Source organism: Cavia porcellus, unplaced genomic scaffold (genome assembly GCF_034190915.1).
Source record: "Cavia porcellus strain 051 isolate PalLab524CR breed Dunkin Hartley unplaced genomic scaffold, mCavPor4.1 scaffold_19, whole genome shotgun sequence".
In the NCBI taxonomy this organism is placed as follows: Eukaryota; Metazoa; Chordata; class Mammalia; order Rodentia; family Caviidae; genus Cavia; species Cavia porcellus.
Genome location: NW_026947502.1, coordinates 39018592 through 39033395, shown reverse-complemented (window position 1 = coordinate 39033395; position 14804 = coordinate 39018592).

Below are 14804 nucleotides of genomic sequence, written 5' to 3'. Positions count from 1 at the left end.
TTTGGGGGGTACTTTCAGGAAAAAGTCCGTCTCAAAAACAGACAAATATTCCTTTAAAATCAGATCATCATCTCTTTTAGAACAGAAAAATCTTTCTTCTTTGGAAGGGAGGTCCACTGAAATATCCTTAATCATTTCCAGTCTGTGAGATTAGTGTCACTTTTAGGGATAAAAACACTGGGGATTGTCAGGCATGCGGTGCAATCATGTAACCCAATCTGGGAGCCTGAGAGAGGAGGATGTTAAATTTGAGGCTGAGGCATTTCAGTGAAAACTTACCTCAAAGTAAAAAAAAAAAAAAGAGTTCCGGTGATGTTGCTCAGTAATGTCCAACACAATCAACCCTCAACCAGAAAACAAAAACAAGAACAGCTAAGGAAAGTTTTGATGTTTTCTTGGAGCTCTCTTAGGAGCAATTCTGCTTTTAATGTACTGTGAACATTGTGGGTATGTGTTTGTGCATATTCAATTGCCTTTTAGTGAGTGGTTAAAAGCAGAACTAATGAAATAGATTTTTTTTAGAATGTCAATATTCTGAAAAAAAGATAAAATTTCAGAAGTATTTCAATTATCATAAAATGTTTCATCCCCTGAGCTAACAAGGATAAAACAAGTCAAATATATATGATTTCTGGCTAATTCTTTTAGTTACACTATTACTAAAGTCATCTATAACTTGGGTTTCAAACTGTTCAGGAAAAATACTTCCATTCCATTAAATGTTAAGGACTCTTCTTCCCAACTATATGAGTCCCCAGGCAAGATGATTTCTAATGATGTCTTTAAGTAGGATATTGAGAAACTGCAATTCCATTTGCAGAGAAGAGAATGTTTGATTGTCCAAGGCCATAGGAAGTTTTAATTCTTCACCACTACAAGTGAGGCACTTGTAGTTATAACTGAGTGATATATAATGAAGTGACAAGTGTCCTGGTTTATGTCGGTGGCCCCCAGGCCTCAAGCATTTGCATTGTGCATTTGCGATTGGTATATTGTCTAGTGCTTGGATTGGGAGTGTAAGTGCTACACACATCTAGGGCTGGAGCCAGTATACAATGTAATGGCAGGAAGAAAGTTTGTCTCTCTCCCTTGCCGGTTTCTACTGCAAACAGTAGCAGCCATGAACTGTGGCTCCACCATGCCACCCTGCCTTGGAGCCAACTGAGTATGGACTGAAACCTCCAAAAAACTTTAAGAAATAAACCTTTCCTTTCCCAACTTTGGGCATCAGGTGTTTTTGTCTCAGCAATGAGTAAAAAGTAAGACAAGAAGTGTGTGTGGCATTCTTATTAATATTTTCCTGGGTTGTAAGCCCTCTAAGAAACTTGTGTAAGACCCTTATACAGATAAGTAAAAGTACTTTATGCATTAGGATTTGTTTTAGTGGAACAGACTCTGTAATCTCTTATCTTGCGATACATCTTGGTATCCAAAATCTTGGTATTCAAGATATTTTACAAATATGGTTACTAAGTTTCTGATAACCCAAACAGAAAAAGGGTTCCCTTCAGAAAGTATTCTAGAACAAAATAGTTTGCAAAGTAAAATGGTAGCCAGAAACTGTGCTCATAGCTGAAACATAAGCAAACTGGTCATCACAATGATTAATCACTAAGTGGTATAATGGACTTTATATATAGTGCTTTTGTTCTCTTGTGTGTTTCATGTGTTTTTCATAGTTTTTTAAAGCTTATAATTTAGATGATAAAGTAATTATGCTCTAAGGATGTGATAGGCAGAGAAAAACATTAAGAAAGCGTCTCTGTTGTGTGCTGCTAGCTACTCCTCAAATGAGTATTTGCTAACTGTCCTTTACAGAAAACTGTAATTGTAATTTAGATTTTGTAGATCAAGACGCTTCTTATTTAAGAGATTCTACCTCTTACTCTGACAAAATGTTAAAGCAGAGTGGGAAAAATCCTTGAATTGATCTCTCATCTGCATAGTTTGTTTATAGCACATTATAATTCTGTAAAATCTCTGTTTACTGACTCTGATTCTGAACCATACTTGTCATAATTCACTGTTATTATCTCTCTAATCAGAGGATAAAAGAAGAGAGATTTGTGCCTTTCGGAGAATTCCTTGGGCCTACTATTTTTGTTTGTATTTGCAGCAGTTTAGTGTGTTGCTGGAGACTCTGATTTCTTAAAGATCGACAATCTCAAGATGAAACTCCTCTTTTCTGGACATCTATCAGTACTGTGCACACTTACTGTGCTACATAAATAGTACTCAGGAGTGTTCTGTGAGAAACTTTGCTAGGCAAAATATTCTATCCCTGATAGCTCTCATAGCTGCCAGTACCACGGGCATCCACTAATTCTCTAATGTGTGGTGTGTAATACAAATAAGAATGGATTATTATTGGTTTTTGCATAAATATTGTTGAATATACATGCAATAGTACATGCAAAATTAAGTTGCAGAACTATATATAATATTAATAGGTCATCAACTTCAAAGTACGTTGTATAGTGAAGAGTCCTACACATGTTTTTACTTGTTTTTTTATCATTCTTAAGAGATTATACCTCTTACTCTGACAAAATGCAATTTTTTAACATTGATAACATTGCATAAATTCAGGCCATTAATGAATTCATACAAAGCTCTATCATTTAATAACAGTGACGAGATGTAGAAATTAAAGCACTGAACCTTAAAGTATCTTTTGGATTTGCAGAAAGGAACTGGAGGATGCAATGACAAAAGAGATGAAAAAGAGATATATATCCATTAGCAAGGAAATGTTAATTATCTGGGACTTATATTGGCTCTCCCCAAACAATTAAGTGATGAGCTGAATCATGCCTATAAAAATGTTATCTAACAGTGAAGGGCTGTTTTCCATTTTCACTGGAAAGATCTTTTAGCAAAAGTGGGTTTATTACCTGAGTTATCTTAATAATTACCTAAACAGTGTCATTTGTCTGTGGAACACAAGCCAAAGGGAAAACAATCTGAAAATGACTGCTAGGCGAAGGGGTATGACTCATAAACTCCAAGGCTTAGTGATTGTCTCCAGCAAAGAAATTGCAAGTACTAAACATCTTTATGAGGAGGATCCACCCAAATCTTTACAGATGGTTAGGTATAATTTGTCCAGAGACAAGAGGATTAGCAAGTAAGACTTTTGTGGTGTTTCTGGCTTTAGTGCTTTACTTATTGACTGATTTTATTTATTTAGTAATTTAATAAGTTCTTGGCCTGTATATATCCAGACCCTGTAAGAGTCAATGACAATAGAGAGCAAACAGACACAGGTTTTGTGTTCCCAGTATTTGTGGGAATGTCAGAAAGAGGCTGAAATGCAGACAGACAGTGGGATTAAATCATAACCCCTGAACATTTTAGGCATAATTGGGTCTCAGGGAACATCAGAACTGATACTGTTTAGGACTGTGGGGTGAACTGTGAGTCAGTGAGCACCAAGGATTTTTGATTTATTACACTCCAATTCTGATTGCAAGTAGCACTCTAGAAATTGCAAATAACAGTATACAAGTAATTTAGGCATTGACAGAATATAGCTTTCAGAATTCAGAAAATAGCTTTCTGAAAATCCTTCCTCTCAAAATACGGCAAGGTATTTGAATTTGCCATTTGAGAAAATGAGTGCTTTTGTTTGTTTGTTGTTGTTGTTGTTGTTGCCTTTTTGAGACAGGGTCTCACTATGCAGTTCAGTATGGCCTTGAGCTCACTTTGTAGCCGAGGCTGGTCTTGAACTTGCTATCATCCTCCTGCCTCAGCCTCCCAAGTGCTGGGATTATAGGTGTGAGCCACCAAGCCTGGCTCTTTGTTTTTGTTTTGTTTTTGTTTTTGTTACTGGGAATCAAATTCATGACCTCAAGTTCCCCACTTAGGCACCTTGCCACTGAGCTACATCCCTAGCCAAATGAGGAGTTTTTGAAAACTAGATGGTGCTTGGTGAGAAACCAGGCTTTACTGCACTAATGCACTTAGAGCCTCTGTCTGACGAAAGATCTAAATAGCTTTATTCACAAACTAATTGTTTCTTACTCATTTGCTAGGAAAAAATTGAAGTAAGCACCAATAAGTTATTTCTACATTTAAAACTGTTCTCAGTTCTGATTTTTATAAGGTGAGCAGGAGACAGGAAGGAAGTAATAATGGTCTGACTAACAACTCTTAACTAAGATATTATTATCAACACAGGTAGTCTTAAATTACAGCATTGTAATGCTTATGCACTGCATACTGTTTTGTTTTAAACAAAAATTTGGTAAGTATTTGTTATGTGCTAATACTCATCTAGTTGCTCAGAAGGAAGCAAAACAGAAAAAAAAAAAACATTAAAAACAAAATGAAACAAAACAATGCTCCCTTATAGTAAACTTAATCCCAAAGGAAGACTACATAAAAGGTAAATGAAATATATCACATATTTTATTTTAACTATCAGCAAGAATGCCTAATCACTGAAAAGGCCAGGTAATTTCATAGGTTTCTTGCTGTAGCAAGAAATTATCATTGCTGAACACACTGAGTGTGTCTGAAACTTTGTCAAGTTGACTGACCTGTATTTACAGCTTTTCCTAAAATGCCGTGAAACTGTGAACTACCCCAGTGATATAAGCACCTACAATTTCACTTAGCATACATGAAGGAAGTAACTTATTTCTCCAATTTGAAGAAGCTGAATGGTAAATATTACACTGAAAACGGATCATAGTAATAATTAAAAATAAATGGAAATTATCATACAATTGATTTTGAGTTAAAAATCTTGAAGATATATATTCCAATCTTCTTTTATATATTAAAACTGCAATGTGTAAACAAAGAAAAATATATATATATGTATGTATATATATGTAACTGGGAACCACTTCCAGTCAAGAGGACATTAAAATGAAATGTAAACTTAGGGACCATGATCACTGTTGTGGTGTGTCTAGATGTTCCCCCAGAGTCTCATGTGTTCTACTGTGTGTGATACTCTGATTAAGGATGGATGACTGGTAACTCAGTTCACTCTCTAGTTTGCTCTAGTCCCAGCAGTCTGGATACAATGTGAGAGGGACAGGAAGAGTCTTTCCTGCCTCTTCCTTGCTGCTTTTGCTGTCGTCCGTCACCTTGAGCAGTTGCCACTCTGCTATGTGCCACCCTGCCTCGGAGTCAGCCAATTATAGGCTGAAACCTCCACAAACTGAGATAAACAAACCTTTCCCCCTTTAACTTTGGGTGTTGAGTATTTTGTCTCAGCAATGAGAGAAAAATGTCTAAGGAAATCATCAATCCTCTTACAATGTTCAAAATCCTAAAGGTCCCTGAGATTCTTTCATGACATCTTAGTTCTGTTATTATAATAACACATCATTATTGTCATTTCACTTTTATTCCCTGATGGTGAATCACCAAATTCTTTAGAGCTATGTGATATGTGTTAGATATATGGGTTTTCTGCCTTCTGTTGTCGGATCGGAGTTCCAGAAATACCACAGGTAGTGCATTTATTACTTTCTATTATTTTAATGAATGAATTAATTTAAAATATTGCTAATTCTCAGCTTTATAGTTAATTAATTTCCAATATTAATAGTTTTAATCCACATAGACAGTGGCTCTTCAAGTCATCAATAATTTTTTAAAAAATGAAGGGGGCCTGGCATGGGTATACAAACCTGTAGTGTCAGTGCTCTGAGAGCTAAGCCAGTACAAACATATTATATACAATATACATGCATATATATACATACATGTATATATTTAAATACATATGTGCATAAGTATATACATGTCTTCATTTATTATTTCAATATTGAGTATGTATGGTATGACTATTAAAATCATCAAAACTCAACATGTTATAATTTATTGGGCATCTGCTTATTGCCAGTGAAGATGTCATACTTGGTAACACTGTACAAGCCAAATGTTTTATTCCTACTTTCATAGACAAGCAAGCTGAGAATAAGAGTGCCAACACTGCTGCCTACGTTCGGCCTACATTCATATCCGCATGAGTTCTCAGCAGCTCTAGGCCAGAAGTTAGATGAGCAAGGTCTGCTCACTGAAACATCTTTGCCTCATGATTTAAAAAGTACACTATAAAACGGTTCTGGGAAATAGCAAGAGACTAGTAAGACCAACATAGTGAGAACTCATCTGTAAAAATCTGAGCCATAGGAAAAAGAAATAGGATTTGAATTAGGAAGTTATAAAGCAAAAGAGAAATTATAGATTAACAGAGAAATTATAGATTAACAGAAGAATATGTGAGAGAAATGTATAAATGTAAGAAGGAAGTATGATGTGAACAAGTAAGAAAGGAAACAAAAAATCATGGTGAAATTGAGATGGAACTCACTTTATAATGTGTTTTTTATGAAGAATTTAAAGGTAAGCAAATGCTCAAGTCTGTTGAAAAGGAGGAGAGAAGAGAAAGCACCATGAAACAGTGCACCCTAAGTGGACATTAGATTCAGAAGGAATAGGAATTCAAATGCAGTGTATCCAGTTTGCATTGCACTAAACACAATCAAAACTCGAAAACATGTCAGTAATATTTATAGATATATATGCCATTTAAAAATAAAATGAGTTTAGTATTAGAACAGAATGAACAAAATTGAATTATGGATTGAAACCTCTATGCATTGTGACCTACAATCAACCATTCTTTCAACTTGGGGTGTTGGGTGTTTTGATTCAGCAATGAGAGAAAAGTAACTCAGACAAATATAATCCCTGTTTTATATGCCCACAATTGTCTTTTTCACTCCCATTACCAAATTGATAGGAAAGTTGAAAAAATTATAAATAAAATGTTTTCTGTCCCATTGTGAATAGTTAACTAGGACTCACGCATGCTAAGTGCGAGAAGTCTGTGCACTCCAGGAAGCAGCAGAAACCGCAGCTCTACTTCCGGTCAGGACACCGGACAGTGACTTCTCCACAAAGCTCAGTTGTCCCTGGGCGCCACGGTGCTGAGGTTGCACACCTGGTGACAGCAAATATTGATGGTGCTATTTTTCTGGAGAATGGACTTGGTTTAATATTTTTAGATATGTTTTTTCTCGTTTGATGTACTATTGAATAGTTATGGAGAGATAAAGAAAATCACTTTCAAATGCAATTGACTCTAGTCAAAGTCTATGTGTATTTGTGTGTAAATTATAAACCTACTGTTGAAATGAAAGAACTGAAATAGCTATAGGCAATTGTTCACAAATTACACTTTGATTTAGTCAAGGTATGCAACTTAATTTTCTCAGGAACAAGAATATTCATCTTTCAGACATTTTCATACCAGGCAAGTATCATGACAGCTCCTCAAAACTATGTTATTCACAAGCAGCCACTCGTATGTGTCTTTCACATCCGTAGACTCAACCAATCACAGATTGAAAGTTTTATAAAAATAATTGCATGGACACTGGGCATGTACTGATAACTTACCATTATTCAGTAACAATGCAGTGTAACAACTATTTACATAGAATTATTAATAATGTAGAGGAGATTTAAAGGCTTCACAAATATGTGTGTACATTTTTTTTTTTTTTTTTTTTTTTTTTTTTTTTTGGTACCAGGGATCAAACTCAGGACCTCATACTTACCAGACAAGCATTTGAGCCACTGACTAAATCCTTGGCCCATGTGCGTACACTTTATGCAAATATTTCTTTTTATATGCAGATACATTCGCACGCATTTATCCCTGTAAGAGTCTTGAGCATCCATGGATTTTGTCTTAAAGTAAATAAGAGGTGAATGTGATCCTGAAAAAATTCCTTTGACTATACCTTTACTAAACTTACTGTTTTTTGAATTAGAAAATAATCAAAAAAATTATGTTAGAAGGGAAAACAATTAGGAAAAATGTAGGAGCATGTATGCATAACAGATAATGCCTTAAAAAGCAGAAGATAAAAAGACATTTTGAAATCAAAGATAGATAAAAAGTAATAAATAAATTTTTTTTAAAAATCAGGAGATAGACAAAAATGACCCAAAACATACATGCCTAAACAAAGATACATAAACCAGACAAAAATACTAAAATTTATAGTTCAAGAAAACTGTGCTAAAACTCAAAATGGTTATAAACACTGAAAACTATACATTGAAGGAATAAAGTATAATACACTCATAATGACCAAAGAGATATACCTTTTAGTAAAATTATCAAATTTATAACACAGGGTCCTGTGGATATCCAAAGAAAATTATGAAAATACAAGGAAATGTATTTAGACTGTCACTAGACTTCTAAATAACAAGACTGTAAAAAATATCTGTGGGGCATAACTGTAAACCTAGATTTGATCCAAACAGACTTTCAACTATAAAGGTTGTATAAATAAAAATAGAATAAGAAACTTACTGATTGAAAAAAAGTCAGAACAAAGATACAAACCTTGCTAAATGTATAAAATTTATACTAAGATTAATAAGACAATAGACGACCTGAAGAAAGTCAACTTCAGAATCCAGTATTTTCTCACACACAACCTTAATAATAATAACAAGTATTCACATAAAATAAACCAATAAGACAAAATTAAGACCAAACCTGTTGATCATAAACACTATGATTAAACTCAAAGATCAAAGTAAAAAAGATACACATGGGTGGATTTCTTTCACATAAGAAGTATGAAATATAAGGACATATACATTTAATATATATGCACATGCATCTTATTCATATGTATTTATGATTGCTACTTTGATTTTTCTGTATTGTTTATTTTCATGTGCATTTGTATTTCTTGAGAGTAATTTACTATATATGTAAATAATGGAATTGTTAAATATACCAATATCAAAAAGTCATGTTAAAACAAAATATGAAAAGGTATAACAGTTTCTTTTTTTATTTTAGAGGAAAATAAAACAATAAAAACATTGCTACAAAATTTCAAAACAAGATTGTAGGAGAGTAAAAAAGATTAGTATACTGTACATTGTTATCTCCAAAATAGTAGCTTATATTATAAGATATAGGCAAGAAAAATTGATCAAACATTATAGGCACAAATTTTTCTTTTCACTATACACTAGCAGCAACTAGTAATGTAACTATCTTAAGTGTGTCTATATATACATATATGCATATGTGTATATATACATATGTCTATTAGTTTTTTTCTTTTCTCTTTGTTCTTTTTTTCCTTTCTCCTATCACAATTTCTCTTCCATTTTGAACAGTTTCTTCTCATTTCACAGTATCTATTGTACATTTTGGATCTTATTTACTTTCTGGCTTTTACATTAAGGAGATAATATTTACACATGCTAGTCTGATTTATTTTATTTGTGAATATGTCCTCAAGTTGCATCTATTTCCTTACAAATGTCTCAAATTTATCCTTATTTATGTCTGAGTAGTAGTATATTGCATAAAAATATCACATCTTTTATATCCATTCCTCAGTTGATGGGCATTTGGATTATTTCAAAGATTTAGTTATTATAAATTGTGCTGCTATAAACATGGGTGCATAAATGTCTCTGTGATATGATGGTTTTAATTTCTCTAGGAAAATATTCAGAAGGGGAGCCTGTGCCAAATGGGACCTTCAGACCTGGTTTTATGAGGAATCTCCACATAGATCTCCATAGTGGTTGCACCAGTCTACACTCCCAACCAACAGTGGAGAAGGGTTCCTTTTTCCTCGCGGCCCCTCCAGGATTCGTTATTTTTTTAATGATAATCATTCTTTTTGGGGTGATATGGAGTCTCAGAGTTGTTTTAATTTGCATCTCTCAAGGAAGTTGAACATTGTTCATGTTTTTTTTTTTTTTTTTTTGGCCATTTGTATTTCTTCATCTGGGATGTGCGTGTTTAAATCAGCTGCCCATTTTCAGATTGGTCTTTGAGTTTGAGAGGTCTGATCTTTTTGCAATTCTTTATATGTTCCAGATAGAAGACCTTTGTCAGAGGGACAGATGGCTAACATTTTTTCTCTACTCTGTGGGTTGACTTTTCACTCTGTTGGTGATGTCTTTTGATTTGCAAAAACTTTTTAATGAGATAAAATCACAGTTGTTCATTCTTTGAAGTATTTTCCATGCAGTTTGGGTTTTGTTCATGAAGTCTGCCTATCCTTATGTTGTCAAAATTTCTACCTACTTTCCTTCCAGTAAATTTACTGTTTCTGTTTTAATATTTAAGTATTTGATCCATTTTGACTTTAATTTAGTGCATGCTGATAAACATGGGTCTATTTTTAGTCTTTGGCATGTAGAGAGCCAATTTTTGCAACACTATTTATTAAAGAGTCTATTTTCCAGTGAACATATTTGGCCACTTTGTCAAAGATAAGGTGGCCAAGTGTTTTTGTAGTTGTGTCTCAACTTCTAATCTGTTCCACTGGTTTTCAAGTTTTTTTTTGTTTTTTGTTTTTGTTTTTTAATCAGTACCACGCTGATTTTATTACAGAACCTTTGCAGTATAATTTCAAGTCAGGAATTGTGATGCCTCCTGCTTTGCCTTTGTTGCCCAAGATTGTGTTTGATATTCCAGCTGTCTTCCATTTCCAAATGAATTGTAGGAATGTTTTTTTAGATATGTGAGGTATGCTAAAGTTATTTTGATTAGTGATACAATAAATCTATATAAAAGTGTTGAGAGTATGGCTATTTTCACAATATTTGTTCTTTCTATCTATGAGCAAGGAGTATCTTTCCAATTTCTGATATCCTCTTTGATCACCTTTATCAGAGTACTGCAATTTTCAATATATACATCGTGTACTAGCTTTGTTAGATAGATTCCTAAGTATTTCATTTTTTGGATGCTATTTTAAAAGGTGTAGTTTCCTTAATTTCTCTTTCAGGGAGATTGCTGTTTGTGTACAGGAATGCTACTGATATTTGAACTTTGACTTTGTATTCAGTTATGCTACTGAATTTGGTTATTAACTCTAGGAGTCTTTTGGTGGAGTTTTTGGGGTCTTCTATGTAGAGTATCACATCATCTGTGAACAATGAACTTCTGTGAATCTGTGAACTTCCTTTCCCTCTTTTCTCCTTATATTTCTCCCTCTCATCTGATTTCTCTGGCTAACATTTCCAGAACTATATTGAATAGGAGTGGTGACAGTGGACATATTTGTGTTGTTCCTGATTTTAGAGTGAAGGCTTTCAGTTTTGTTCAATTACTACTATGTTGGTTGCTGGTTTGTCCTAAATGGATTTCATCATATTGAGGTAGACAGCACCTATTCTGAGATTCTGTAGGGTTTTTATTATATATGAGTGCTGGACTTCTTTATCAAAAGTTTTTTTCTGCATCTATGATTATGTGATTTTTGTCTTTGATTCTGTTAATTTGATGTATTTAATGTATTGATTTTCATATGTTGAAATATTCTTGCATTCCTGGGTTGAATCCCACTTGGTCATGGTCTGTAACCTATTGAGAATTTTTCATCTATGTTCATTAGGGAGTGTGATCTGTATTTCTTTTTCATTCCTTTTTCCTCTGGTTTTGGTATCAGAGTACTACTAGTCTCGAGGAGTGAGTTAAGGAGGGTTGCTTTCCTTTCAATTTCATTAAAGAGTTCGAGGAGGGGCTGGCAGTTTAGTTCAGTAGCATAAAAGCCTGGCTGGCAAGCTCAGTGTGGTGAGTTTGATCCACTATACCAAAAAGTAAAATAAAATAAAACAAACCAAAAACACATCAGCATGTTTGCTTTGATTCTGTCTAAAGAATCTGAGGAATACTGGCATTAAATATACTCTAAATTTCTTGTAGAATTCAGCAGTGAATCCATCAGGATCAGAGCTTTTCTTTGTTGGAAAGTTTTTAATTTCATTTTCAATATAATTCATAATATTGGTTAATTCAGAATTTTAAACTTTGGTTTATTCAGAATTGTGGTTAATTCAGAATTTTAAACATAGGCTTATTCAGCAGTTTTATATCTTCTCGATTTACTTTGACAATTTGTATGTATCCAGAAAGCTGTCAATTTCTTCCATGATTTCCATTCTATGTAAATAAAGATTTTAGGTATTTATAGACTCCTGAGTTTTCTCAGAATCTCCAGTGATTTCATCATTTTCATTCTTCAATCCCTGAATTTGACTTTTTTTCTTTCTTTTTTTTTAAAAGGTTAATGAAGTATTTATCATTCATATTTTTCTTCCAAAGAACCAATTATTAAATTCATTAATTCTTTGCATTTATTTTCTTGGTCACCAGGGCATTAACTGCTGCTCTGTTCTTTATAATTTCCTACCTTGCATATGCTTTCGGGCATCTGGCTCTTCTTTTCCTAGAATGTTGAAATAAACATCAGGCTGTTTATTTGTGCTCATTCTGTTTTCCTGATGTGAGAATTCATTGCTATACATTCTGCTCTTAGGACTGCTTTTATTGCACCCCATAAGCCAGTATGCAGCATTCACATTCTCACTTAGTAGTAGATATCATTTAATGTCTTCCTTTTTAAAATCAGTAATCCAGGAGCTGGGGATTTAGCTCAGTGGCGTAAGGACCTACCTTGCAGGCAGGCGGTTGTGATTTTGATCCCTGGTACCAATAAAAAAAAAAAAAAAAAAAAAAAAAAAGATAAAATCAGTAATCCATTGGTTGATTAGGTAGGAGTTATTATTACGCAGGGCACAGTATTCTGAGTTGGAAGTTGTTTTCTTTCAGTACTTGAAAAACTTCAAGGTCTTCTTGATTTGAAAGTTAGTGTTGAAAAATCTGCCATGATTCTCATGAGCTTCCCTTTAGAGGTGATCTGTTTCTTATCTCTAACAGATTTTAATATTCTGTTCTTTTGATGAGTTTCTTGAATCTTGATTATTATGTATCTTGAAGTAGTTTTATTTTGATCATGTCTGCTTGGAGTTCTACATGCTTCATTTATTTGAATGTTAAATTCTTTATCCATACTTGGAAAGTTTTCTACCATTATCTATGTGAGGAGTGTTTTTTTATTAATAGCAATTGCACTGTCTCCAGCTTTCTTATTGATTTCAAACAATCTTATGTTATTCTTTATTGCTTTATCTTACAGCTGTTGGATTGAATTTTCGGGTCTCCTGCTATTCTTAAGATATCTTTCTCTTCATGATCTCTAACTCCAATTCTGCCTTCAAGCTCTATCCATTCCTTTGTTCAATTCGCATATACTTTCAGTTGAGATTTTAATTGTTTTAATTTCTGTTTGCATTTTTTCATAGATCCCATTTCTTTCTTATGTTGGGCATTCATTGTTCCATCATTTTCTAAACTTATCTATTCTTTTATGTCTGTCTTCTGTAATATCTTTAATTTTAAGCTTCATTTCTTTTTGAACCTATAAGATTAGTTTCCCTATAGCCTTTTCCACTTGCTTTTTTTTTTTAATGACTATTGCTATAATTTCAGGAAATTCCTTGTTTGACTTCCAATTTCATCGATCTCATTGAGTTCTGGGCTTGTCCTCAGTGTGCTAGTGGCCTTGGGATTCATTTTATTTCTGCATCTTATCATTTTGTATTTTTTTTCTTTTTTTATTTTATTTTCAATTTGATGCTTGCCAGTGTTTTATGAGATGTAGCTTTATCACTAGTTTTGAAGCTTCCCTAAAAATGTCTGCTCTCCAGGGATGTCTTATAGACATGAGTGGTTCTTTATAGCTATCTCAAGAGCCTACCTTCCTAGTTTGTAAAGCATACAAAATTATTTGTCATAGCTCCCAAACCTTTGATACTGTACTGTGGTGACTATGACCTCATATAGTCACAGTGTTATTATATAGACAGAAAAGCTCTTATACCATGTATCCTGGATAAAGTAGTAAAATTAATAATAATAATAGCTACAAGTGCGGCTTTACTACTTCCACCTATGGTAACTATGAACCTACTGCCTCCATCCACAGGAGCAAACTTCAAAACCATTTAACAAAACCACACACATACTATGCACTTGTATGCAGTGATTTTTTCCCCTTCTGTAAGAGGCTGGGGGTGGCGTGGCTGGGATTGGTAGGGGACAGGGAACAGTGTTGAATGAGGTGCTATCGCAGAGTTACAGATGGCAGTCGAAGAATGATCACCTGAGTTTGGGGAAACTAGAGGACACAGGAAGGGGAGAGTGAAAGAGAAAGTGAAAGAGTAGTCAGAGAGGGAAGAGATAATGAGTCCTCCCCGCAAAGTTTAAAATGAAGTAGTTGGAGAAAGAAAGAGAATCAATAGAAGAACATGAAAAAGAAAGATAAGAGACCTAAACAGTGACAAAATAAGAAAGAAAGAGAAAGAGAATAAAAAAGAAAAGATGAAAAGAAAAAAAGCAAAACAAGACCAAAGAGAGGAGAGAGAGAACACACACACACACACACACACACACACACACACACACACACACACACCTAACTCAGACAAGAATAACCTCAGAACACAAAACGAAATGAAATAACATAATCAGACAAGAAAATGATAGCCAGTCAGGCAAACAAGGGAGAATACAATAACTAAAATACCTCGAGTGTTTATAGTTCTGTGCTGGGCATGGAGCTGATCTTGATCTCTAGATGTGGGGACTTGGTCCGGCCTTACGTGGGGATTGGCTCTTTGTATGCTGATGGAATTCTGCAAAGTCCAGCTACTGGCTCCTTGCCGCTGCTTCAGACGCTTCCGCACTGCTCATCTCACTGATTACTCTGCCCTCCAAAGGCATGTGTGCCTGTGCCTCCAGATTCCTTGGCTTCCAGTTGGTCCTCGCTCAAAAGCTATGTGCCTTGCACTCCTCTTCCAGAAACTGCTATCCTGGGGACAACGGAAGAAGCATGGAGCATGAATTCACAGTCTTCTCACGGGTCTCGCCGTTTTGG